This window comes from Silene latifolia, chromosome 1, assembly GCF_048544455.1.
Source record: "Silene latifolia isolate original U9 population chromosome 1, ASM4854445v1, whole genome shotgun sequence".
In the NCBI taxonomy this organism is placed as follows: Eukaryota; Viridiplantae; Streptophyta; class Magnoliopsida; order Caryophyllales; family Caryophyllaceae; genus Silene; species Silene latifolia.
In genome coordinates this window covers 11,489,754-11,516,541 of record NC_133526.1, presented here as the reverse complement: position 1 = coordinate 11,516,541, position 26,788 = coordinate 11,489,754, and the positions used below count along the sequence as shown (strand labels likewise).

General features: G+C 38.2%; 2 long non-coding RNA genes across 2 annotated transcripts; one reads left to right on the top strand and one right to left on the bottom strand.

The window, feature by feature from the left end:
• Nucleotides 1-9,801: 9,801 nt before the first annotated feature.
• LOC141651184 (uncharacterized) lies at nucleotides 9,802-10,258 on the bottom strand. Its single transcript, XR_012546898.1, has 3 exons — nucleotides 10,152-10,258; nucleotides 10,005-10,054; nucleotides 9,802-9,913 (listed from the first exon to the last, which is right to left on the bottom strand). It is a non-coding gene; the product is annotated as an uncharacterized LOC141651184 (long non-coding RNA).
• A 2,314-nt stretch (nucleotides 10,259-12,572) lies between these two features.
• LOC141598683 (uncharacterized) lies at nucleotides 12,573-24,635 on the top strand. Its single transcript, XR_012523617.1, has 3 exons — nucleotides 12,573-14,034; nucleotides 22,630-22,692; nucleotides 24,460-24,635. It is a non-coding gene; the product is annotated as an uncharacterized LOC141598683 (long non-coding RNA).
• Nucleotides 24,636-26,788: the final 2,153 nt, after the last annotated feature.

Sequence of the window (26,788 nt, the reverse complement as noted above, 5' to 3'; positions counted from 1 at the left end):
TATCTTTGTATAATCGTAGTCATATCTTGGTTAACGGTGGCATGAATGAAAAATAACAAAATTAAACACCAAACGTATAACTCTGGCCATAAAATGTATAAGCGTAAGCATAGAATGTATAACTCGACCATAAAATGTATAATCGTATACACTATAATGTATAACTATCTTTGTATAACTCTAGATATACCTCCAGCTATCTAATGTATAACTCCAAAGCATATATTGTATAACTCTAGTCATATACAAGTATAACCGTATCGTCATATCTTGGTAAAGAGTTGTACCAACCTGCCGTTGCGGTGGCACTACGGTTAGAAGGCTTCAACATAAGTTTCAACAAGGTTATACTTGATCAACTTAGAGTTATACACGACCAATAAACAAAAAAAAACGATTGTATAAAAAGTATTTATCGCAAATTAACAAACTTACCTCGCCACCAGGACCACTCCCGTCTGTTTGGAAGTCCACGTGCGGCTTCCTTCATTTCAAAAGTGAGAAAAACAGACACTCCATCAATTCTTGTGTGTCCAAACCCAATTCTGGGACTGTAGATTTTTCCATCACCATATCTGACGGTTGATTGTCTGACAATCTTTCAACATTTTCTGGCAATCCCTCCCCATGAACTTGCTCATGCACCTCATCACCTACCACGGGCCGAGGTTCAGCATTCTCTGACCGTCCGTCAGCTTGGCCTACAATGTCTGCTGCTCTTTCATGGTCAGTGTCTGCCAATCTTCCAACATTTTCAGCATTTTCATTCAATCCGTCCCCATGAACGTGCTCATGCCCCTCATCACCTTCCCAGAGGCGAGCCTCATCGTCCTTTGACGGTCCGAGACATTGGTCAATTTCCTCCTCGGAGTAACTCGCCTCCAACAACAGTTCTCTGACAGATGGGACGGGGGTGCACACAACCTGATCCTCTAACCCTGGGCTAGCAGGTGACACCGGCTTAGAAACGACTGTATCACCTCCCACTTCCTCCATAATCTTTGACCATGAAACTGCAACCGATTTCGTTGGCGTGTCGCCTTTGACGGACTCTCGACGCGGCTCAACACAGGGGTTACCACCCCATCCACCCCCATCATTGCCGAGACTCTCAAGAACTTCACTGATTTGACGCGTAGATGCATCGATTCCGGCAGATTTTTTTGGATGCTCAGTAACTACCTCTCCAAATGCGGGCGTTACCCCGAAACCTTGACCTTTCGCAACTGCTCACCTTCAACGACGACTTTTGAATCTTTTCACCCTCAAAGAATTCTTGAGAGGCCTGACTAGCATTTAGGCCCGTCGGATCACTATTTCTGACTTTGATCCGTGCGGTTGCATCTGCATACCATGAATAGAACACAATAGCGTTCCTTTGCATTTGCAGATAAAGCTCGTGAGTACCCTGCATCCAATAAGTACAGTAAGTTAGTTATATTATAATATATGGGTACGTTCAATTTGAAACAGAATCCATCTGCAGAAATATATAATAGTTTGCACTTACATCGAATGACCCTAGCTTTCAATTCCTGGTCATCCTCGACCCCCTTTGGTAGTTCTATCCGAATGAACTTCTTCTCGGAAGTTGGGCGGGGTTGAGGGGGTTGGGGGCTGTTAGCTTGATAGTTTGGGTTCACGCGGGTCGCCGAGGCGCACTCGTCCACACTCCTTCCATAAGAGGGGTCTTGAAGGCACCTCGGACACGGGTCTTAGACAAGGTTAAAGTACCCAATCCCCCTTGACCCACCTCAAATTTTACCTCTCTCTACAAGCGAAGCTTCATCCCAATGTTTAATCAAAGGAAGTTCATGATTACAAGGCTTACCCCCGTAATCATATCGAAAGTAGCTTATCATGAGGAAGGGGATACACCCATTCAAAATTGTTACCCCCTTTTTAAAGTCTGACCCCGCTTTCACCGTCATGTCCAAAATATAAGAGCACCAGTTAAAATGCGGGATGGCTTTAGGATCTTCTCTGACCCTTAATGACTTCCAATCTATCCCATTTGTTTGGGGTGGGTGCGAGAATGAAGACATAGAACAAAACAAATAGCAAGCAAAATTGATCGTCCGCCTCCTCGTACTCCGAAGTTGCTTGTGAACTTTCCCTAAGGGTATTGCACTATTCCCTTTGGCCACCCCGTACGCTTCCCGTCATTTGTCCTTGACTCCTTATTCTCGGGGTCGGTGGACCCTTTCTGCGAGCTCACAGGCACCAAAGGGAGAGGGTTGGGTCCGAAAGGTAACAAGAAAACAGATCATGCACGCCATGCTTATCGATCATAAACTTCTTCTTCCGCGAAGCCCTGAACACATATGAGTTGTCAGAGAAGGATTCCAAGAACAGGCGAACGTGTGCAAGTGGGAAGCTGCTAATCTTGAGCTCCAAAAGGCCACCAAACCCAATTTTCTTAACAGCGGACACCTGATCCTCATTAAGCTTTTCAATGAGAGAAACAAGTCTTTGAGGTCGACACGAAACCGTGATATCATGCACCCTCTTTACCCTTGGCTTGGCCTCAACCATCTGGGGAAAAGCAAAGACAACACACAAAATTATACAGACTGTAGTTGCAATTATAGATATTTGGAACAAAGAAATAGACATACTGTGAATTAAAGTAATACAATAGATAGTCAGAGTTATACAAAATATAAGTAAAGTTATACATTCTGATAATAGAGTTATACAAAATATAAGTAAAGTTATACATTCTGATAATAGAGTTAATCAGAAAATATCAAGAGTTATACATTAATGACAAAAGTTATTCAAAATGTAATCGAGTTATACAACAAATGACAATGATTATAAAAAGCTCAAACTTTGAACCTGGGAATCGGCTCCCTTCTCAAGACTTGGTGCATCATCCATCTGAGTGACAAATAAAAAGGGATTCAGATTATATAATGTGTAAAATTATATGTGTAACTCGAGCCATTAATGTATAACTCTATTATTAAAATGTATAACTCTAGCAATAGAAAGTATAACTCTGGCCATGTAATGTATAACTCTAGTAATAGAATGTCTAACTCTGGCCATACATTGTATAACTCCAGTTATACTTTATGACAGCAGAAGTTATTCAACATGTAATCAGAGTTATACAACAAATAACTGCGATAAAATGTATAACTCTAGCAATAGAAAGTATAACTCTGGCCATGTAATGTATAACTCTAGTAATAGAATGTCTAACTCTGGCCATACATTGTATAACTCCAGTTATACATTATGACAGCAGAAGTTATTCAACATGTAATCAGAGTTATACAACAAATGACTGCGATAAAATGTATAACTCTAGCAATATAAAGTATAACTCTGGCCATGTAATGTATAACTCTAGTCTGTGAATGTATAACTCTGGCTATACAATGTATAACTGTAAGCATATACAAGTATAATGAATAACTCGGTATAAATTGTATAAATGTAGGCATATATTGTATAACTCTATGTATGGAAACTAATTAGAAGTATAGTCATACATATAACAATTAGAGTTTGACATTATGAAGAAGGAGTTGGTCACGAGAATCGAAGAGCTATACATCTAGAACCCGAGTTATACATCTAGGAACCAGAGTTATACATATTGCGTACTAAAGTTATACATTTATTAACCAGAGTTTTAAATTAATTAACCAGAGTTATACATATTGAGTACTAAAGTTATACATCTAGTAAGCAGAGTTAGACATCTAGTAACGTATAAATCAAAATCAAAACTTTTAACCTGGATATCAACTCCCGTGTCAATACTTTCTACAACATCCATCTGTAGATGACCAACAATTGGGATTAGAGTTATACAGATATTTAATTGAAGTTACAAATCATTCTATAAGAGTTATACCAACAAGACGAGATTTTTTTACCTTCGATTCAGATTTCTTGGAAGATTTCTTGGCATTTTTCTTGGCAAAAACCATTGTTAATTAACAAATGACCTCGAATTCGTTCTGCACAACCATAATTAACAATTAAACAAATAAACATCAGCAAACCCATAATTGCAGATTGAAAAATCAAATGAACTCTTTTTATGATAGTTTAACAAAGGCAATAATTAACAAAAAACAAACTACAAATCACTAAATAAGGAATGGAGAAAATACCTTATAAAAAAATGGAGACAGCCGAGTTTGCACGCGAGTTGGTATTAATTTGTTGTGATGAAAATGGCGTTTGTTAGGATGGACTTAATTGGTAATGATGAAAATGGAGTTATCAGAATTGCGAAGATAGAAAAGGAAGACGAAATGACAGGAAATAGAGGGAAAACACAAATAGCCGCAAGTTGTTTTGAATTGTCTAGAAAATGAGGAGGGAAATGATCATGGACTGATGGACAAACAGTGTAGCATGCATGGGTTAGTGGGTAAGAGGAGAGAGGTAAATCAAAAATATTAGTTTAATGGGGTTTAGTGGGGTTTGACTGCGAAATGTTGGCCATTCGTTTGATTGATCCAACCGTCCACATTAGGACTTATGGACTTATTATATATAAGGACCTTAGTTGATCCTTCCTCTATATATATATATATATATATATATATATATATATATATATATATATACATAAATAAAAAAAAATACATTAATAAAAATGCAATTCTTATATTTTCATAGAGAGTCTTATTCTCTTCTATGATATCCGTCCTCTCCTCCTTGGCTATTTGGAGGTTCCGTTCAGCAGTTGTTATATCGTCATATAGCTGCAACTGTTGCTGCTCTGTCAAGCCATCTTTTTTGGCGTCCTTCAGTATGGATCGAGCATCCACAAGGTAGCTCCTGAAACTTTCCTCAATGTGGAGCAACCGGCGGATGAAATTGTTGTTGTTCTCGATCATAGTAAGAGTCTTAAGGATGATATCATTCATTTTGTTGATGGAGTTTGGAGTTTGTTTGAAAGATTAATTAGGGTTTATTTGGAGTTTGTTTTAGCAGTTAGGGTTTGGAGATGTATAGTGAGATAATGGAATGTTAGTTGAGATAATGCATGTATTTATATTAAGCAATGTGTGGTTTGAGTTGTTTTTTAATTAATATATATGTTAAGAAGTTGTGCCATAATCATCATCATATCTCTCTCTGCTGCTTCAAATCTTATTACTAACCCTTCTCATTCCATATTGTCCACTCATATGCACAGGGATGACAGTAATAATGCATGCATCGGAATTATAACGGGCCGTAATTATGCATGCATCTAGTAATATTTTTTTTTTTTAAAAAAAAAACAAACAACAACGGTTATTTATAAACAACCCGTTGTCTTTAGTTATAACAACGGTTTTGTATATAACAACTCGTTGTTATAACTTTCCCCCCAAAATTGAGTCACACTTTCCACAACGGGTTTTTATACTTAAAACCGTTGTTAATAGTTTTAACAACGGGTTTCTTAAGAAAACCAACCGTTGTTAAAACCTTTTACAACGGACGCTTTAACAACGTCCACTTTTTTATATAACAACGGTTTTTAACCGTTGTTATAGCCTGTATCTGTAGTAGTGATGGGTTTGTAAATGTTGTTGGAGGCACGGGTATTGTGGGTATGGGAGAGTGAGGGTGGAGGAGGGGGAGGACGACGTGGAGGAGGTGAAGGAGAAGGAGTGGGAGCAGCAATACGTGGTGAATGAGGTGGGGAGGTGGAGTAAGGGCGGAGTTGTGTGGAGCAGCGGGATGCTACCGGTGCACCACTCATCAGGGGTAAGAGAGAGAGATGCATAGGTAGAGGGCAAGGACTTATATGGGTGAACATGCTTAACAAGATACACGTGACGAGATGAGTAGATACGATTGGTGACAGGCTCGAGATAGAGAAAAGAGTGTTGACTCGGGGAGTAGCCAATGAAGACACAAGGGGTGGATCTAGCATCGAGTTTGTGTGATGTATAGGGCCGAAGTCAGGGATAACAGAGACAACCGAAGCTACGAAAGTTTTCATAGTTTGGACGACGGCCAAACAATTTAAAGCAACGACTGACATTGTTAAGGGTCAGACTGGTTAGATGATTTATAAGACAAGTTGTTGTTTGGAAGGCGTGGGGCCAATATTTGTGAGGAACATGGGATTGACAGTGACTCATAAGTGCCAGACCGGTATAAATAATTTGCTGATGACGACATTCCGCATACCCTTTACGTTTTAGTGGATATAGCCAAATATATTTAGTGTAGTGATCGACAAATACCGCATAAAATTTAAAATTGTCGATTGAGTACAGAGGTGATGTCCATAAATCACTGAACACGACTTCAAGGGGTGCATTAGTAGTGAGAGAGGAGTCAGCAAAAGGAAGGTTTTGACTTTTATTAATGAAGCAGGAGTTACATGGGGAATCAGAAATACGATTAATATTTAAACTACTGTCAATATTGCGTAAAACAGAAATAAATGGATGGCCGACTCGGTGATGAAGCTCGGATGTGTGAAGAGTGGTTGGAGAGGCACTCGGGGAGGGCAAGAAGGGTCATAAATAAACACCATCTCTAGCGATTCCTTGGTGGATAAGTGCCCTCGTGGAGTTGTCCTTGACACAAAAAGAGGAAGGTAAAAAGATGATAGACACATTATCATCAAGGCATAATTGAGACACGGAAATGATATTGCGGTGCATAAGAGGGACACATAAGACACGAGACAATTTAAATGAGTGAGACACATAAGGAATAGAAAGAGAGTCAGTGTGAGTAATTGACAAACCAGAACTGTCACCAATAACTATCTCGTCCGTCTCGTCATAAGGGCAGTGAAGAGTAAGATTGGAGAGATCAGTGGTGACATGGTGCGAAGCACCGCTATCGAGCAACCAGTTGTAGGGAACGGATGCGGGCTGGGTTAGGGTGGTGTGAGCTTGCGGCTGGGTTGTGGGAGGAGCGTTGGAGCGGGTTGTACGAGGTATGATGATGTCGGGGTAGAGGTTCTTGAAAACAGGGCGGAAGGCCAAGGTACGACCTCTCTCATTGCACCAATGACATTTTTCGAGATAGAGTTTGCGAGCGAGATTTGTGGAGGACGTGAGAGTAGGTTGTGGGGACGGTTGAGGGGTGAAGGAGGCAGAGGTGGTGCGGTGAGTAGTGGTCGGGAAGGGAGCCGAATTGGTGGTTTCTTAAAGTTTAAGAGAAATCTCTTTATTGACGAGTTTTTCATGGAGTTCGGCAAACGAAATTGGGGAGTCATGAGAATGGACCGCATTGATGACGGATTGATAGCGTGAGTCATCAAGACCCTCAAGGATGCGATCATTAATATCTTTGGGGTCGACAGGTTTGTTGAAGAGGGCTAGTTCATCAGTCACCGTTTTAATGGAGGTTATATATTTGGCAATTGACCTATTGCCTTTGGTGGTATGGCGGAGTTTGTGTTTTAGTTGTTTGACATGGCCACGGGAAAGGTTAGCATAGGTGGTAGCAAGAATATTCCACACTTTCTTGGTGGTTTTGGTACGAGTGATAAGAGGGCCAACAGTTTTGGAGAGGGTGCCGGCCACGTCACCGTGTATGTAGAAGCTTGTCCTGCCGGTACCAAGTTTTGTATGCAGGATTTTCGTTGACTTTGCCATTCGGATATTGTGGTCTCGGGAGGAGCCGTGATAGATCCACCAACATAGCCGATGAGACCGTATCCGACAAGAAGAGATTCAAACTGGAGTTGCCAAGTTTGGTAGTTATCGGATCCGGTGAGTTTCTCAACGGAATGTGCGCTGAGGATGACAAAGGGTTTGGAGGAATCATGAGGGTTTGAATTGGGAGGGTTGATGAAGTCGACATAGTCGGCGAGAACAGGGAAAAAAATTCGGAGTTTTAGGAAATTAATGGCTTGATACCATGTAGAAGATCGTATGAGTTTAAAAGTGATAATTGTTATTAACAATATGAACGAGTATATATACAATCCTAAGATACGGAGATGCTGTAAAACCTAGACTCTAGAATATTCTAAACTAGGTACAAAAGATTACATAGAGGATAATAGGAAACAAGATAAACAGGAGACAATACAATCATTCCTTAACATTTTGTATAGGGACTTGCTAAATCCCACACACAAATTTACTAGATCCCGCACATTTTTCCGTCTTATTTCAAGTTTAGCCCTCTCATTTCTCACCCTAATTTCTTGCGCAAAGAAAGAGAGAAATTAAAACCAAAAAAAAAAAAAATTTACGTAACCCTAACACTCAACAACCAACAACTCTTCCCCCACCCACTGCCACCGCCGACCACCACTCACCGCCCCCATTACCGCGCCGATTAACCCTACCCGCCACCATAACTGCGCTGACCACACTCTCTCCGCCATGTTCGTCGCCTCGATTCAGCCACAATCATCATCGTTCGATCCACCGGCCTTCAACCGCAACGAAGGTGTTGGATCGACAACGGGGCTGGGATGGAGTTGACGGCGAGGAGGCAGGAGATCGGCGCCGAGGTCAAGCGGTCAGTGGTGGTGGAGGGTGATTGAGGCTATGGTGATTTGGGGCTGTTGGAAGGGGTGACGGGGTTGGGATTGTGGTTGTTCCTTTTTTTTTTTTGAAGGGTAGTGGTGGAAAAAATGGGTAAAATGTGTTGTATTGAGTAAAATGACGTGTTAGATTTAGCAATTATGTTTGTTTATTGGAGTATAAAAATAGGTACTAAATAAAAAAAAGAGCCGTGAAAACCTCATAAAAAAACACCATGGAAACACATAAGAGGTACGGAAATGCGGTCTCTCTCTATGTGAGAGATCCTCATTCACAAAGCTTTTAATTTCATTCATAAATAGAGGTGACAATCATTGACACGATCCGAAAACACGACACGAACCCGACACGAAATTAACGGGTTAGGGTCAAGACGTTGTGACCCATTTAAGTAATTGCGTTGACACGGACACGACACAAAACTTAAATGGATCGGGTTAGGGTTGAGCTCATTTGACACGAACCCGACACGAATAACCCATTATCTAAAAGTGACATAATATATTCGGATTGAGACAATAATCCAACCAAACAACTTAAAAATAAGCATCTTCATTCATCAATTGTGGGATAATAGGGCTATAAAGTTTATTTTATTTTGTTAATTTATTGGGTTAAACAGGTTAAGTGGGTTAAAATTGACCTGCTTAAAGATATATGGGTTAAACAAGTTGGATTGGGTTATAGAAAAATTAAATGGGTCGGGTTAGGGTTGAGACAAATGACCCATTTATGTAATTGGGTCGGGTTAAGGTTGGAGTAGTAGTGACTCATTTAATGTTGACACGAACACGAACACGACCAGGAATCATAAATATCTATGTGAGTTATTTACATTTTTAAGCATATATTTACATTGTTACAACTAACAAAGTCATTCCAAAAACAAATGTGCAACTGTGCAAGTTAGTTCATAGAAAATAAAAGAAGAAATTAGAGTAATTAACTTTGCACATTTCTTTTGTGTTGAATTGTATATAAAAAACAAACCTAAATATTAATTCAAAATGAAGGGGGTATGACTAGATCTTACAAAGTTAATTCAACCCGAATAACCTCATCGATAAGGTTGACTTGAGACTCAAAAGCGGATTGAAATTGTCTGACCTGATTATGACCGAAACGCGCATTGGCTAAGTCTAGGTGACTTACATGGTATACAAGGTTTTCAGGCTATCTCATATACCCGAGAGTTTACCCAGTGTACAACAAAAGCAGGGGCTGCGGATTTCCTCGTCACCCAAAAGAAAAAAAAAAAGGAACGGAGGAAGTAGTGGTCAAGAGGGTGAGAGTAACAACTTAACAACCACACTATAGCTTCCAAGCCTTGAAAATGGAACACTATCACCATCACTATCACCATCGACCCAGGTATGATACATCCCCACAGTCCACAGCTCATTTAAGTTAGGGAAGACCATGACCTGGGATTGAAATTAATTTTAGGTGAAAAAAACAAGTTCATAATAATAAATCCTGAAAAAATTAAACAAACTGCCCCCATAAATGACAAACCTTGAAGTCCTCCTCCAAATCTTCAACCTCCTCCCCAAAACATGCAGTTTCTGAGGATAATAATTAATATAAGTAACAGTTTATAATAAATTGTACAGTAACTAAAACTCAAACTCAAACAAAACATAACATTCAAAAAAACATAACTCAGTCTTTTGAATTTAGTGGGTTAGATTTGGTGTCTGCTAAGATCTAATGGTCGCTTTCTGTCTCTCACTCTCATGAAGACAATGACCTTTCACTTCTTTACCTTTTTATTTTCACTTACTCTCTTTTATTTTTCCTCCTTAAATTAACTTCTTCCTTTCTTCCCTATTAACTTCTTCTTTTCTTCCCTTTTTTTGCACTCTTTTTTTTACCTTAATTATGCTCCTTTTGATTTTAACTTCATGGGTTTTTACTTTTTACTGTTGTTATACGGTTTGATTTTAAACGTTTGTTTAATACATCTGAGATGTATTTTAATGAAACGTATGAAATCAAACCCAAACATCGGGAGTGATTTCTTGTTAACGGCAAAGATCATAACTTGTCCTCCACAAATTCTCATTTGTGAGGGCTGATATCCGTCACAAGCTTGTGACGAGTCAAGTAAAACCCATATGGTTTAATAAGACAAATCATTTGTGATTTCCTATGCACTTTAATTGTTGTCTTATTTAACATGTGAGTAATACTTGACCCGTCACAAGCTTGTAACAGATATATCAATCAAGGGTGACTTATTGCTTTTCCTCAATGGCTTTCTATAATTTCTGCATTTTGTATTAAAATTGGATTAAAAAAAAACCAGTTGATTTCCAAAAACATGGAGAGATCCAAATTGGATATTGGAGTGCATCGCATTATTATGAATTCAGAAAGGTAGACATATGCTGATAATCTCTAGTCTTATCAATGTCAGGAAGTGGTGAATTAAAATAAATTTAAATTATTTTATTTTTTAAAATAATGTGTTGCATTAATATTTGCATTTAATAATAAAATATCTGGCAGTGTACTTGGGATGTCAGGGTTAGATCAAATCAATCGTCAGCTGTCTGCCAAAATGTAAAATAAAAACAAAAACAATACAATATGAATATATTTTATGATTCCCTTTTTGCTTCTTTTTTAATCAAATCGTATTTTTACGAATCAACTCTCAACTCGGTTTATTATTGCATCTTCTCTTCTCTTTCTCTCTCTCTATCTATCTATCTATCTATCTTCTGTTACCAATAATTCTTGGTTTGAGGTTTAATCTTATTTATTTATTTATTTATTTATATGTTTTTATATTTATGTTTTTCCTGTTATCTATGAGTTTTCTTGTAACTTGATGTGTTTCTTCTTTTTGCTTGCTTTTTCCTTCCTCTTTTCCTTAGCATAAGTTACTTTCATGTAGTTCTTCTTGAACTTTGTTTATCAAATTGAATTATCCAGAACTCTCTTACTTTATAGCCATTCGGTTTCAAAGGATGATTCATGTCGGCCGACGCCGATCCCTTTCCCTTTCGTAGTTGATGGTGAGTAACTGAGTATTATTACATCTAACCTTGTCTTTAGGGTTAGGGTTTGAATGTATGTGATTGCTAGCCTTAATTCTGACTCTATCCCTATTTAATCTTTCTATTTATTTTCTTCTTCGTCAGTTGTTGCTCGGACTCAGTTACAAGTATCCGATACGGATTCTGTCTATTTTATGAAAAAGACTCATGTTTTTGGTCTAAAATGAAATGTCGAGTGTTCGACATGGTAATAGTGAAGAGTCTGAGCAACATAGGTTGCATGTATTATTTAGTCATATGAGCTAATGATTACATTGATGAGCATAATCTTGTTATCTTATGTGCTCTTTTTCCCTTATAAACTTATCTTATGTGCTTATTAGTTCATTAATTACTTCCAGAATTTCCTTAATTAAGTGTTTCAACTTTCCTCAAGATGTCTAATTTATAGTACTACTTTGATTGTGATAGTTACAGTTTTGAGTAGGGTTGACTGGTTTAAGAAGTAGATACTGTATGCTCTAATTAATGAACTTTTAATCTACTATACCTAAAATGTGAGCAAGTTTATGTTTTTTCTTTGCCATTTTTTTTTTTTATGTAATTGAAACCCAAGTAAAAACGAAAAGTGTAGTTGGTTGCATAGGTCGCATTGGCAAGTAGAGTTAAGAAATAGTGTAAGAGAGCTCTCTTCAGCCCACTCATGGATGGAAGAAGGGAGTTTTGAATTATCTGCCGACTCATTCATTCAAACACTCAGTAGATCAGGACATTTACAAGAGGCTCTACTGTGATTGCATGAATGATGCGGGAGATAGTTTCAACTCTCTCCCTCTTTGCTTGGACTGAAGGGAGCTCCCTTTCTCTATTCCCTTCATTGGTTTTCAATATAATACCACCAAAATTAAATGACCATCTATCTATTGTGCATTTTTGTTACAAGCTATCATTGCTGTTGAAAATTGTTTGATCTTGGAAAAACCATATCTATTACTCCGTCGCTGTGATTTACATAGGACTTTTGGAGTTTAGGGTAAATATCATATTCATTGATTATACTTTCATACATTAGGTGATATGTTTACCCTTTATTTATTTTGTGAGGGGGAAATAAAACAAGTGTAAATATATCACTCGAACGGAGGGAGTAATTTCTTGTGCCCCTAGTTTGTTGATTGGTATGTGTCTCGGACACTCTTCTGTATTTAATTTCTGTGTTAGACTTACGATTGTTTTGGATTTGGAAGCCTTGCCACTTGTATCAAAGGGGATGCTCATATATTCAGGTTACTGGAGTTGATTATCCAAGCTGCTTTGAGGTATGCCATTGGTTTGACACTTTGACGTTTTCTTCTTCTTGCATCGTTGTTACAACGAATGTTTATCGCTGTTGAGGTACGAGTTCTAAAACTTAAATATAGACTACATTATATTACTCCCAAGTCTTCATATATCTGACACTAGGGCACTTCATTTTAAGCCTTAACAACGCGAATGTTTTCAAAAGCTAGCCAAATCGGATATCTGAATTCTGTACGAGTCTGGGGTAACACATCTTGTTAAAGAGTAGATTGTATTACCTGCTTCATAAGAATTATTCAATCAAGGGTAGTAACATTAAATTGATCTTTATTTTGTTGAGATGGAAATCATTTATTATCTATTGAATAATGTTATCCCTGACACAGCTTTATGCTAGTCTTCATAAGAGAGACCACTCATGAAAGCCTTTTTTTTTTTTTTTTTTGATAAGGTAAAGAAACTAGGTTAATCGAAATCAACCTATAACAACCTCGCGGATGTGAACGGTAAGAGTGTGATCTCTATTGAGCTTATACAAGTTTTGATGATCATGAGGTCACGCAGTTGGGTAATCCTTTCCAGTTGGTTTTGAAGATCTTGAGTCTATGCATATTGTTAATTAGTTCCAGTTGGCTACGCATATTGAGTCTACTCTATGCATAATTGCTTATGCCATTGTTGTTGGAAGTACAGAAATTATGTCTAGTCTGTCAAAATCCCCAAGTTTTCTTAGATTATGTTTTCAAAGACGTCGTCATATGTCTGTCTTAAGCGTAAGACGGGCCAAGTAATATCCTACTATAGGACAAATATCTTGTTATTCCCTTGGCATTTCACTTTTAACATATTTCACCCATTTTAACCTTAAAAGACAGATATATCCATCTTGAGAGAGAGAGAAGTTGATGTTTAGACCTTGTGCCTATAGATTATGATTTCAAGTTTCACTACGAGCTCTAATCACTTTTATTTCTTCTTCTATTAATTAAACAAAGTTGAGTTCAAATCAAGCGATCTATGCAATTTAATATTGCGAATGGTTTAGCTAGGGTTAATAGTTTTTTTTATCTATTTAATTTAATAAAAATGCAGGACTCGTCAACTTTGTCACATATCATAACTTAACATGGATACTCTGTAAACTCGTTATATAATGTTTCCTTGATGACATGGTCGCAGGTGTGGATTGGAGTTTAGTTTTGATTAACTAATGTCATGAACTGATGGTGTTGTCGCAGGTAGTGATTCTTTACTCATTTTAGTTCCACTGGTTTGGGTTAGTGAGTGGGTATTCACTGGATATGTCCACCCTCAATCATTCATTGCACTCAATAACAAAGTGCACAAATTGTGTTTTTTTTTTTTTTTTTTAAAATTCTGCTTTGAATTTTCTGTCTATATATGGCAATTCTTTACTTTCTTCATCTCATTTTTTATCGTCTTTATTTTCGTTTTTGAAAGGTAGAAAAAGAGAAACTCAAATATATAGTTGTTACTTTGTTAGGCCAAGCAACATTGCTTTCGTGAAGCCAACAAAACAAAGTCGTCGACTTTATAGCTTCTATTGGACATTCATTCCCAATTCTTTCGAAGTGGTTTGAAAGCCGGTGGCTTCAACTTATCTCTATCATTCGAAAGGATGAGATAGGTTAGTCCTATCTTAGAAGACCAACTACCATCCCCCACCAACCACCCACCACACCAAATAGCCCCATCATCGGCTAGGCAATCCACTCATAACCCTACTCACACTACCCTCAGTCATGTACGTCCTAACCCCTGCTTACTCCTCCCTCGGTGCCCATCACGATGTCCCTCCATCCATGTCGTCCCCCTAGCCACCCTATAACCTACCAAACCCTAAAAACACCAAACTTTTAATAAAACACTAATTTTTTTTAAAAAAATCATTAATTTGTTAAGTCGAATTCAATATTTCTTTTATAACATTTATAATTGATAAGTTGTGTAGATTTGAAAGGTTTTATTATTGTAATTATACAAATTAAGCTCATTGTTTTTTTTTAATAAGTGAAAAGGTAGGCAAAAGAAAAGTATGGAGTAATATGAAAAAAGTACTACAATGAGTAAAAAATGTACTGTGATAAAAAATACTTCCTCTGTCCCGGTCATTTGTTGTCCTTTTCCATTTTGGGGTGTATCAGTCAATTGTTGTCCTTTCTATTTTAAGAATGAACTTGATGAGTAATTTGATCATTTATACTCAATTTATTCCACTTGTCATTTAGTAATTGACCCCTTCCTTTTTTCCTTGGTCTTTGTACCAAAATCAAAGGACAACAAATGACCGGGACGAAGGAAGTAGTGATTAAGAATTGTGGGTGGGTGGTTGACTTTTTAGTAGGTTTTTTGAGGAGAAAATTAGAGAAATAGGTTTTATTTCCTCTTCTTGTTAAGAAAACAAATATGGTATATAAATCGGGTTGGTTACATTTTTTAAGGAGGGAATCAGACCTGGTTTGTGGCTAAAAACGGTTCCAGGTACTTGAAACGATTTTAAACTTAATTTTCAGGCTTTCAAAATTGATTTAAAGTTTATATTTTTTTTTTTTTTTTTTTTTTTTTGGCAGCTGTAAAGAAAGAGTTTTACATTATAGTGGTACGGCTCACTAAACCATACCTATAAACTACAACTTAAAACACCATAGAACTACTAATAACATAAACTAAAGCATGGTAACAATTGCATTGGTAAACAACGTCGTGTTGATGGCGTACGACGGTAGTCGGGACACGCTCTTCAAACTCAAAATCCACCCCAATCTCTAATGGATGAGCAACGCTGGCCAAAGGAAGACACCCATCTTTGCTTGTCTTGATAGATGTAGCTTCAGAGAAATACCTGCAACAAAACCCAAAAAAGGGTCTCGGAGATTCATCTCCTTGGGTCGTGAAAATCTTCCTCGGAAAACCAACGAGCCTCCATAAACTCATTTTTACTCGTCTTAAACAAAAAAAGCTTCCGGAGAAATACCTACAACAAGACCCAAGAAAGCGTCTCGGAGATTCATCTCCTTGGTCGTGATACACCTCATCCGGAAACCAATGAGCCCCTTGACCCAACGAGAGAAAACAAAGTGCACTTACGCCCCAAGGACGTAGAAAGAAAAGGCGGAACACAGACCACAAAAATCTGTCTCCAGAGGAGAGTAAACTCCTACACTTTGTAACACAAACCCCGCTGACCAAAACCCCATAGCCAAGAAAAGCGAGTAAATAGGTGGTAACTAAAGGGGGAAACCACTTGAAAATCCCCCTAACCAAAACCATCTCTGAAGACAACAGAGTGTTAGGCTCAACACAGACCCAATGCAAATTACCAGTCGTCCTAACTATCCCGTGAATAAGAGGACAGGACACCCCAAACCACGAGGATTTTATTAAATGAAAAAACAGAAAACACACAAACCACGAATTAAGAAAACGCGAGACAATTAAATTAACCACAGGGAAATTAGACGACCACATACAGGTTGAAAACCACCGTATCCAACCACTCCAACACCACTGCCACCCCAAACAGAACCTACCCAAAACACCCCTCATCCAAAAGAGACCACACAAAACACAGACCCGCACCCATCACCGACACACAAGCCAACAACTAAAACCACACTCTAGCCTGCCACGACGAAAACCACAGAAACGGACCGAAAAACACAACCTTGCACACACCAACAAACCATCAAAAGGCACCCATTTCACCAAACGAAACCTCCCAGGACCACCGCCTTACATGCAACAAGACAAACCTCGAGACACAAACACAAAAAAACAGGACACGGGATCGATTGGTGGGGGGAATCGGGGATCACCAATCGGTCCCAAACAGCCCAAAAGAGCTAAGCTCACCTACAACCACAACCGGACCCAACCCAGAACCGACGGAAACCAAGCCGTCAGACAAAACAAAACTGACAGAAAACAAAAAGAGCCGGCTGAGACCAGAACAAACGCGCATCCAAAACGACATGCACCGACTGACCGAAAAAACATACAAGAGGAGCCAAACCAGGGGTGGGGAGAAAAGGGGATCACCCCTCGGATTGCATGCAAGGTCTTGGTGAAAGGACAAGGGTCGGAGGGACAGGAACCTCGTGGTCAAAGCAGCAATCACCGAACCACACCGCTAAACAGACGGGAAGCATACCAAAGGCCGCAGTGAGGGAGGCTAGCGACATGGTGAGAACAAATAGTCGGACCGCCGAAGGGTGCGAAGTGAAGGGGTCAAAAGGACGGAGGAGGTGTAATGGATCGCCGGAGAAGGGCCATGGATGGACCCAACTCCGACGAAAAGGTAGAAGACGAAGGGGGGAGTGTGTGGAGGGAGGAGGCGGCGGCTACAAAGCTTGATTAGGTTTTTGTTTTTTTGGGGGTTTTTTCTCTCTCTTACTCTCTCTCTAGAAAAGGATTTTTTGATTTTCAGTTTATTAAAGAACAAGTTTATGTTTTTTTCTCACAAGGAGATAACCAACCTACTTACCATAAAAGTTGGTCTTACTATTTTCAAAGCGTCTTGTTTGTGATGAGCTAATTTCGTCACAAGTTTGTGACCTCTCACAAAAAGGGAGAGGGGACAAGGTGGGGCACCCCCCTTGTGCTTCCCCACTCCTCTCATGGATATTTTGTGAGAAGAAACGGCATCCGTCACAAGCTTGTAACGGATATCGCCGTCACAAATGAGATTTTGTGTACTCTTTTAGAAACACATGTACACACTATTGGTGAACTACACATGCTCTTTATCAAAGTTGGTTGATGTGAGTGATAAGGACTCTCATCTCTTAAATAAGTGGTCAGGGGTTCGATTCCTGACTCTTGTGAATGAAAAAATCAAACTTGAGAGGGATACTCCTGGTCAACACAAAAAAAAAAAAAAAACAAAGTCATGTTCTATTGGATTGAAACTGATTTGATTTGAATGAACTGAATTTATAAGATTTGAACGGAACTGAACTAAACTGAACTGAACTTATCTTATACTCGTAGGATATAAACTCTACTGAACTTATAGGATTTAAACTAAACTTAAATTAAGTGACGTATAAGATCTGAACTGAACTGAACTGAGCGAAACTGAACTGAACTTAACTTATAGGATCTGAACTGAATTGAAATTATAGGATCTGAACTGAACTGAACTTATAGGATCTGAAGTGAACTTAAATTAAGTGACTTTAAGTCCAAAATAATAATGCCAAATTCTCAATTGTGACCGACAAAATCCGTCACTTTGAAGAGACGTAAGATAAAGGGATAAGTGGGAGGACAAATGGCGAGTAGATGTGACCTTTGAAGAGACCGTCACATAAATAACCTAAAATAGCACTTAATATGCCGGGAATCCTTTTTAAATTTTCAGGGTATATTTAGATTAGGGAATTTTAAGGAAAATATTGTGTCGAGAAATTTAGAGGAGAGGAAAAGTGAATTGTTTTATTTTCATTTTACTCCATCTAATCCAATCCAACTTCCTCTATTTTCTTTTTTGGACAATTCAATTCAACATCTCCTTTCCTTATTTGGTAAATTTGTTGATATATAAATATTCTTCTATTTATGATATTTACAACAATGTCAATGCAACAATCGAATCCAATCCAATGTCCCTTTTGTTTGTGAAATACTCCGTACCTTCCAATCAGTTATTCTCTTATAAGACCTCTTTAATGTTTTATTTAATAATTTCATAAGACATTTAACTCAAATAATTTATGCACATAAATAAAAAGATACCCTCTCTGATCCACATCAAAGATAACACTTACCTAAACCGGATGATCCACACCAAAGGTAATATACCTTATTTGGCCGACAACATTACCAAATTGTCCTTATACCCATTTCATATTTACACAAAATGTCATTACATATCTCACATACCATCCCACAATTATATACCTCACCTATTTTTTCTCTCTTTAACCTTTTTTTAACACTTTTTCTTAAATACTCCATTTTTCCCTATGTTACCTTTGGTGTGGATTAGAGGGAGTAGTTATTTATAAAATTCGTATTTGAGGCACTACTTTAGGCAAGACTAGGCTTTGTTATTTCTGGCATAATTTCCGCTCGATTTCACTCATCTTAGTTCACTCATCTCAGTTCAATTCAGCTTATTTCTTCCCAAATTAACTCTTATTTCATTTTTATTTAATTCAGCTCAATTTAATTCAGTTCACCACCTATTAACGGAAAAGAACATAGCCTAATAAGTAATGATGGAGTTAAAACGGGCAACGGTGGAGCAAATAAACATGCCACTTGTATTTATGTACTTTAAAGAGGACAATCATAGTTAAAAAAAGTGGATGGTGTTCAAAATTTCCCTTAAATGTGCTTATTTTAATGAGTTCCAAAGTTAACAAGTACAGAATCTCGTGCTCCAAATGCTCAGCAGTTCACTAATTCGAGAATGGAAGTACAAACCTAGTCCTATTTTGCATTTCTTTTTGCATTTGATAATGTGTTCATGTCGTCTTGTTTGTTTCTTTCAACAGTTGGTCTTTTTAGGCGGTGCCGAATCTTAAGATTTTAGAATTCTGTTCATAAAACAAATAGGGGAGAAAGGAAAAGACCCCATGTGCCTCCCACTATCACCAATTTGGGCATTTTGTCTCACAAAATGGTATCCGTCTCTTACTAAAGACGGATAGTGCCCGTCTTTAGTAAGAATTTGTGTTCTTTCAAATAATGCGGCCATTTTTCTGTTTTTGCTTCATGTTTTTACTCTTAATAATATTATTAATTTTGAGTGCTTCAAATCATCGGTTCATACATTCTCAATTATTTATTTCCTCATTAGGAGGTTTTTTCTATACCATGTTTCGCGCTCTTAATTTATTATATATTATTATTACCTTATTATTATTGCTTGTTGTTCATTTGTTTAGCATACTATTGATGCCTACTCTAGTTTATAAGGCTATGCTTTCATATTGCCAATTTTAGGCAAGTTTGTCCTCTTCAATACATAGCCTATTTTGGTAAAAAAAAAGACCCATCTCGGTTGACCAATTATAGATTATCGGTTCGTTTACCGGGGAAGTGGTAAATGACCCTCTTAACTTTACTTGATAGTGAAATCAACCCCCTTAAGTTTGCTTTGTTATAATTTATCCCCTTAACTTTGCATTTAAGTGAAATTAAGTCCCTCACCCAAAATCTCATGAGAAATTCAATATATCACATCATAAAAAGTGAAATCAATTATACTTTTTACAAAATATACTACTAGAATAAAAAAGTTAACAAATGGAATCAAAATTTAAAATGAATTAAAATTAATTAGAGTTTTAAAATATTTTACAAAATCAAACTTTGTATGTTTTATAAAAGAACTGAATATTTTTCCTAAATTTTTTGACAGTTCTTTACAAATAAATATATATATAAAAAAAATTTAGTAGAGAAACTCTAAAAATATACAGTGTGTGCCTAATTTTAAATAAAACATAAACTATTTGAATTTTTGTGGTATGAGAAATGAATTTTTCATAAGATTTTTGGTGAGGGGCTTATTTTCACTTTTTAGCTAACTTAAGAGGCTTAATCACTCCAATCTAAACTTAGGGAGCCTAATCTCACAATAAGCCAAAGTAAAAGGGTCAGATTACTACTTTCGCGATTCTCTTACCATAGACCAAACATAGCAAGAGTAGAACAAGTGAGTACAACATTTGTCGATCTTTTCTCGAGCACGTCCTCAGAAATTATGAGCCCATTAATAGCTCCCTACACTTGTAAGTTGTAAATGACATTAGCAACGGACCTGTATAAACTCATCTTATCGTTAAATAGTTTTCATAACAATAAGACAGTCTCATTAAAACAGGCTTAGGCTCTGAGTTGATGATTGTTTTTAAAACACTAAACTAATCTGAATCGCGAAAGCGGGCTGGAGAGAGACCAAGAGCGGCATGATGCTTAGTGGACAACCAAGAGCTAGCCCGAAAATGGTAGTGGTGGTTGTGAATTTGAAGGTAGCCTCATTCCTATATAACCAAAGCTTCGAAAGGGGGAAGAAGATGATAGTATTCCAATTAGAGTTACTAGAGGTATACTTAGTGTGTAATTGTGGAAGAAGAAATCAAAAGTGACATTGGAATTTGCCCAAAGTTCCCCAGCATGCTCACAATCTTTAAGAGTATGTAGTGATGTCTGAAGCTGGCAAGTGCTGGTGTAAAAGATGCAGTTAGGATCAATGAGAAATCTTTTGAAAAATAAGGCATTATGAGGAATCCTATATATGTAATAATACCCCGACTTAAAAACAACCGGAAGCGGTTACTCATGATAGATTGCCATACTTGACCCATTGATCAACACGGGCCCTTTCCAATATTCTGGCCTTATACATGTGCATCCCGAAAGCTTATCCACGAGGTCACCCATCCCAAGATTATTCCCAAATAAGCACGATTAATTAGCTAAGAAGTTCTTATCATGAGCTTCTAGAAAAAAATGCACTTTATTGATTTGAATAATACCTTTTTTTTTTTTTTTTTTTTTTGATGACGAGGGGTTGAGTCCCCCCCACGCATTCCGCACCACCACATGGACCATGTAAGCCACCCTGGGGCCGGCTGCGGTGGCAAGTGATCATCGCCCAACCGATAGTCGAACCCGGGACCTCTCAACTCCTGCATTTCTGCAAGCTTTAAGGTTTAACCCAGCTACCACTGGACTAACACCACTTGGTTAATACCTTCAATCCTATTAGGGATAGTCATTTAGCTTATCAAAGAACCTCTTCAATAGGCTACCTTACTTGAAGAACCTCTTCAGTTAAGATGGGGTATTACACACCCCCAATTGAAGAACGCGACGTTCGCGTTACGCTTGACAACATAATCGCTAACTCAGAATTCTCTCCTACTAGGTGCAAATCACATGATCACGGGGTTCCTCTGATACCATTTTCAACATCTTAGACCGAAATCGGTTACTCACAATAGCTTGCCAGGCCGTTTACTTGGCCCAATGATCAATATGAGCCATTTTCTAGCATTTTTTACCTCACTCATGTGCATCCTGAAAACTCCCAGAAGGTAACCGATCCCAAGATACTTCCGACACGCTTAACTGTGGAATTCTTATCATGAGCTTCCAAAAAATAAAGTTCATTTTGTTGATATGAGTTGTATTTTCAATCCTATTAGTTACGCATTAGTCATTTAACTTTATCAATGGACCTCTTCAATGGGATACCTCGCCTAAAGAACATTTTCTTTTAACATGAGGTATTACATGTAATACCCCTGAGTTTTAGAAAGCACTCGGCCGAGTAAGGGAGTGTACTCGACCGAGTGGTCCATACTCGACCGAGTGGTCCATACTCGACCGAGTGTGTTTTAGGTTTGACCCAGGGGCTGATTAGGTGGCACTCGGCCGAGGGGCAGACGCACTCGACCGAGTAACCCGGTTCAGACCCAAAAAACGCCGTATTCGGTTCCGTGTTTTTGGTGAGTGCTATTTAAGGTCATTAACAGTGTTTTGCCCCTCTCTTTGACCCTAAAACTCTCTCTAAGCCCTCTCAAACCCTTTCTAGAATTTTTCTATCACCTTTTGAGAAAATTCAACCTTGGATTTGAAGATTTAACATCATCCTTCATCTTTACTTTGCCATTTTCATCTTGTATGTATTTTTTTTAATATCTTTTATTGTTACCCAAACCCTAGAATTTAGGGGTTTTGTCAGTTAGATGTCTTAATTGTGTCTTAATTGGGGATTTGTGTAATTAGATAGTTGTAATAGGGATTATATATGTATTATTATTGTGAGAACATAAGAATTAATTTATTAATTGTAGGACGAGACTTCATAGAGGAGGATTCTTAGTATTGTGCTTGTGCTTGTGGAGATTTGCTAAAAGGTAGGGTTTCTCTACTCGGTTCTTATTAATATGAATGCTTGCATATGTCATTATTGTTGTTAGTTTCATAATAACAGTTGGAATAACATCATATCATGGAAGAGTTGGTCATTGTGTCATAATAATTGTAGCAATTGTTGGTACATGGAGTCATGATATACTTGATATTCATGGTAAATGTGAAAGTGGCATATTTGGCATATTGTGTTGCATATTGTGTTACATGTGGATGTTGTTGGAGTTGTGGTTGTGTTGCGGCGGTGAGGAAAGTGAGGCGGTTCGGGAGATTGTCTCACGCCCGGGTCGCTCCTTGAAATTTCTCACTTCAAGGAGGACGTGCGCGTTAATGATCTCAGGATGAGAGATTCGTGTTGCGATGTGAATCTGGTAGGAGTCCTGGTCGTGAACCGGACTCGGTATGTCGTGTTACAATGCGGGTACTTTTTGGGCTGCGGTCCGACTGTTGGTGGCGGTGTTGCGATGTCGTCCTCGTGTTGAGGTGGAGTTAGAGTCGGGTTCGGAGTAGGTGTTGTGATATGCGTGCTTCATTCATTTGCATTGCATTTATATTGTGCCGTGAGTATTTATATTATTGAGACTGACTAGTGTTGGTTCTGTGTCAAATTGTCACCTCCTTTAATTGTGGTGGCATGTGATGATCCATATGATATTTCCGGTTATATGGGGAGCACTTAGATTGCAGGTTTTGGATTTGATGATGATCGGAACATGGGCCGAGCCATTGGCATTCGAAGTCTAGTCGAGCAATCATATAATTGTCGATGTAGACTTCATTAGAGTTGTTGTTGTAGTTTGAGACTTGGACTTTAATAAATGTTTCTTGATTGGAGTTTTGATGCATTATCTCGGAAAACCGAGATAGCAGCACTCCTACTTAACTTGGTCGGGTAAGTGGGAGTGTTACATTACAGCCTATCCCACCAATAGAGTCAAATAAAGCCCTTAATATGGGATTGTTTAAAGGTGTCCTAAAACCACATTAAATTAGAAGTGAAAGAAGGTGGGCGAGCAGAGAGCTCGAAGAGGCTAGCATAAGCTTGCCCAATAGAAAATTTGGATTTTGGGGAGAGAAAAATGTGAGTATATTTTTGATTGAGGAGAAGAGGGGAAAAGGTTACAAGGATAGTGAAAATGACTGTTTTAAGTAGGGATGTTCATTCGACGGTCCGTACCAAAGATCAAACGGGACCGTGTAATTTGGTCCGGACCAGACCGAACCATACTTTATTTGGTCCGGTCCACGGTCCACCTATTTACGTTAGTTTGGTCTTTGGTACGGTCCTGGCATATTTGGCATATTGTGTTACATGTGGATGTTGCGGCGGTGAGGAAAGTGAGGCGGTTCGGGAGACTGTCTCACGCCCGGGTCGCTCCTTGAAATTTCTCACTTCAAGGAGGACGTGCACGTTAATGATCTGAGGATGAGGGATTCGTGTTGCGATATGAATCGCGGCGAGTCTGGTCGTGGGCCAGGACTCGTGTTGCAATGCGGGTACTTTTTTCGAGGTCCGTCCATTGTTGGTGGCGGTGTTGCGATGTTGTCCTCATGTTGAGGTGGAGTTAGAGTCGAGTTCGGAGTAGTGTTGTGATATGCGTGCTTCATTCATTTGCATTGCATTTATATTGTGCCGTGAGTATTTGTATTAGTGAGACTGACTAGTGTTGGTTCTGTGTCAAATTGTCACCTCCTTTAATTGTGGTGGCTTGTGATGATCCATATGATATATCCATTTATATGGGGAGCAGTTAGATTACAGGTTTTGGATTTCGTGATGATCGGGACATGGGACGAGCCATTGACATTCGAAGTCTAATCGAGCAATCATATAATAATTGTCGATGTAGACTTCATTAGAGTTGTTGTTGTTGTAGTTTGAGACTTTGCAAATTGTATAATTCATTTTATGTTAATCATTAAACTTGGATAAATGTTTCTTGATTGGAGTTTTGATGCACTACCTCCAAAAATCGAGATGGTAGTACTCCTACTTACCTTGGTCGGGTAAATGAGGGTGTTATATTACAGCCTATCCCGCCAAGAGAGTCAAAGAAAGCCCTTAATATGGGATTGTTTAAGAGTGTCCTAAAACCATATTAAATTAGAAGTGAAAGAAGGTGGGCGAGCAGAGAGCTCGAAGAGGCTAGCTTAAGCTTGCCCAATAGAAAATCACAAATTCTCATACCTTGTCCGGATAGTGTCCGTTTATAATGAAAGACAGGTGAAATATAATACCATTTTTCTAATAGGACAAACAACAAGTGGGGGTGGTAGGGGCAAAAAATGTCACCACTTTCATTGTATTTGACCCGTCTAGTCTATAGCAATAGACGGATATACCCGTCTATAGCAAGAGTAATTGATAGAAAATTTGGATTTAGGGGAGAGGAAAATGTGAGGATATCATTGATTGAGGAGAAGAAGGGAAAAGGTTACAAGGATAGTGAAAATGACGGTTCCAAGCATCATCTTAAATGATGCTAGACGTAAAATTAAGCACGAGCAGAGATACTATTAAAGGGGTAGTGAATGACACTACGGAAGGGCCCAAGGCTTGTCTAAGGATCATTCTACATACCGATAGTAATCCCATCACCAATTGCCCAAATAATGGAAGTTTGAGGTAGACCCAACCATGACCAATTACATTCTTTCGAATATGCGATCGCGAATTGAAAGGAATTAGGTTAGGTCGACAAGAAATGTCCTTACTATGGATAATTGGATACCTATAGAAACAAGATTGGATTTATTAAAGACGGAATTCCATATTAAACGGATGGAGTAGACTTTTTTTCAACGGGGAACAACCCCTTTCAGATTTAACCACATAATCCCAAATAGTGAGATGGAGCTTCCTAGAAAAAGCATCCGACCTAAGGAATTACTTAGTGATTTTATCAATGGCAAGAAGAGATGACGAGGGGAAGTATGAGGTTTGTCTACATACATTTCAGAGGTTTGTCTATTATTTTATAAAGGTTTGTTAATAAAGAGGATTGTGAGTTGGGTGATATGGACATGTGGTATTCGACAAAACTCATTTAGGGTTTGTCTATTGCCAATAAGACTCAATCCGATCCAAACGACCCGACCTAATAAGGGTAACCTTGTGCACAATATTTTGATGAGTGTCCTTATTCCATGGCATTTTCTGTGCTTGAGATTTAACAAATTTACGCTTACCATTTGGTGAAAAACCTTGTGGACAATATTTTGATGAGTGTCCTGGCTTCCCACAAGTATAACAATCGCCTTTGAATTCCCTTTTAGATTCCCTTTTAAAATTTGCATTATTTCTTGTTCCGTGAACTTGATTAGAACCTTTTGAGAAAAGCTTAGAATTTTTAGAAAAATTCTTTTTGGTTTCAACCAAGTTTGCGTTTGAAGAGGAGGGTTCGAAAACATATTTTCCTTTTGTTTGAATACGGTTTTGCTCCTCAACTTTGATATGAGAAATAAGTTCCAAAAGAGTAAAATCTTTTTGCTTATGTTTCATGCTAGAGACATAGTTTTGCCAAGAAGGAGGTAATTTGTCAAGTAAACAATTTCCTTGAAAAATTTCACTATTCATACCTTCAGCAGTGATTTCCGCGCACAAGTTTTCGTACTCATGAACTTATCCAGAACAGGTGAATTATCAGCCATTTTAAAACTCAACCAACGGCTACAAACATATTTTTTAGTTCCAAAATCATCCGATCCATACTTAGTTTGTAAAGCTTCCCAGATATCTTTTGCTGTTTTATACTTACCATAAATCGTATATAAAGCAGGACTCATGTAATGCAAAAGCATTCCTCTACATGTTTTGTTGTCTTCTACATAATCCCTCCCGGAATTTTCAGGAGGAACAGTACCAGTAAGTGTATAGTCTACTTTAATTTGACCAAAGAAGAATTCGATTCTATCAGACCACATCCTATAATTTTTTCCGTTGAAAAGCTCGAATTTAGACATGTCAGGAATGATAGGTGAAGGAGCAGCGAACGACGCAACAGAAATAGGAATTCCTCCCGTCATATTGTAGTGCCGAGATTTTTTTTTTTTTTTTTTTTTTTTTTTTTTTTTTTTTTT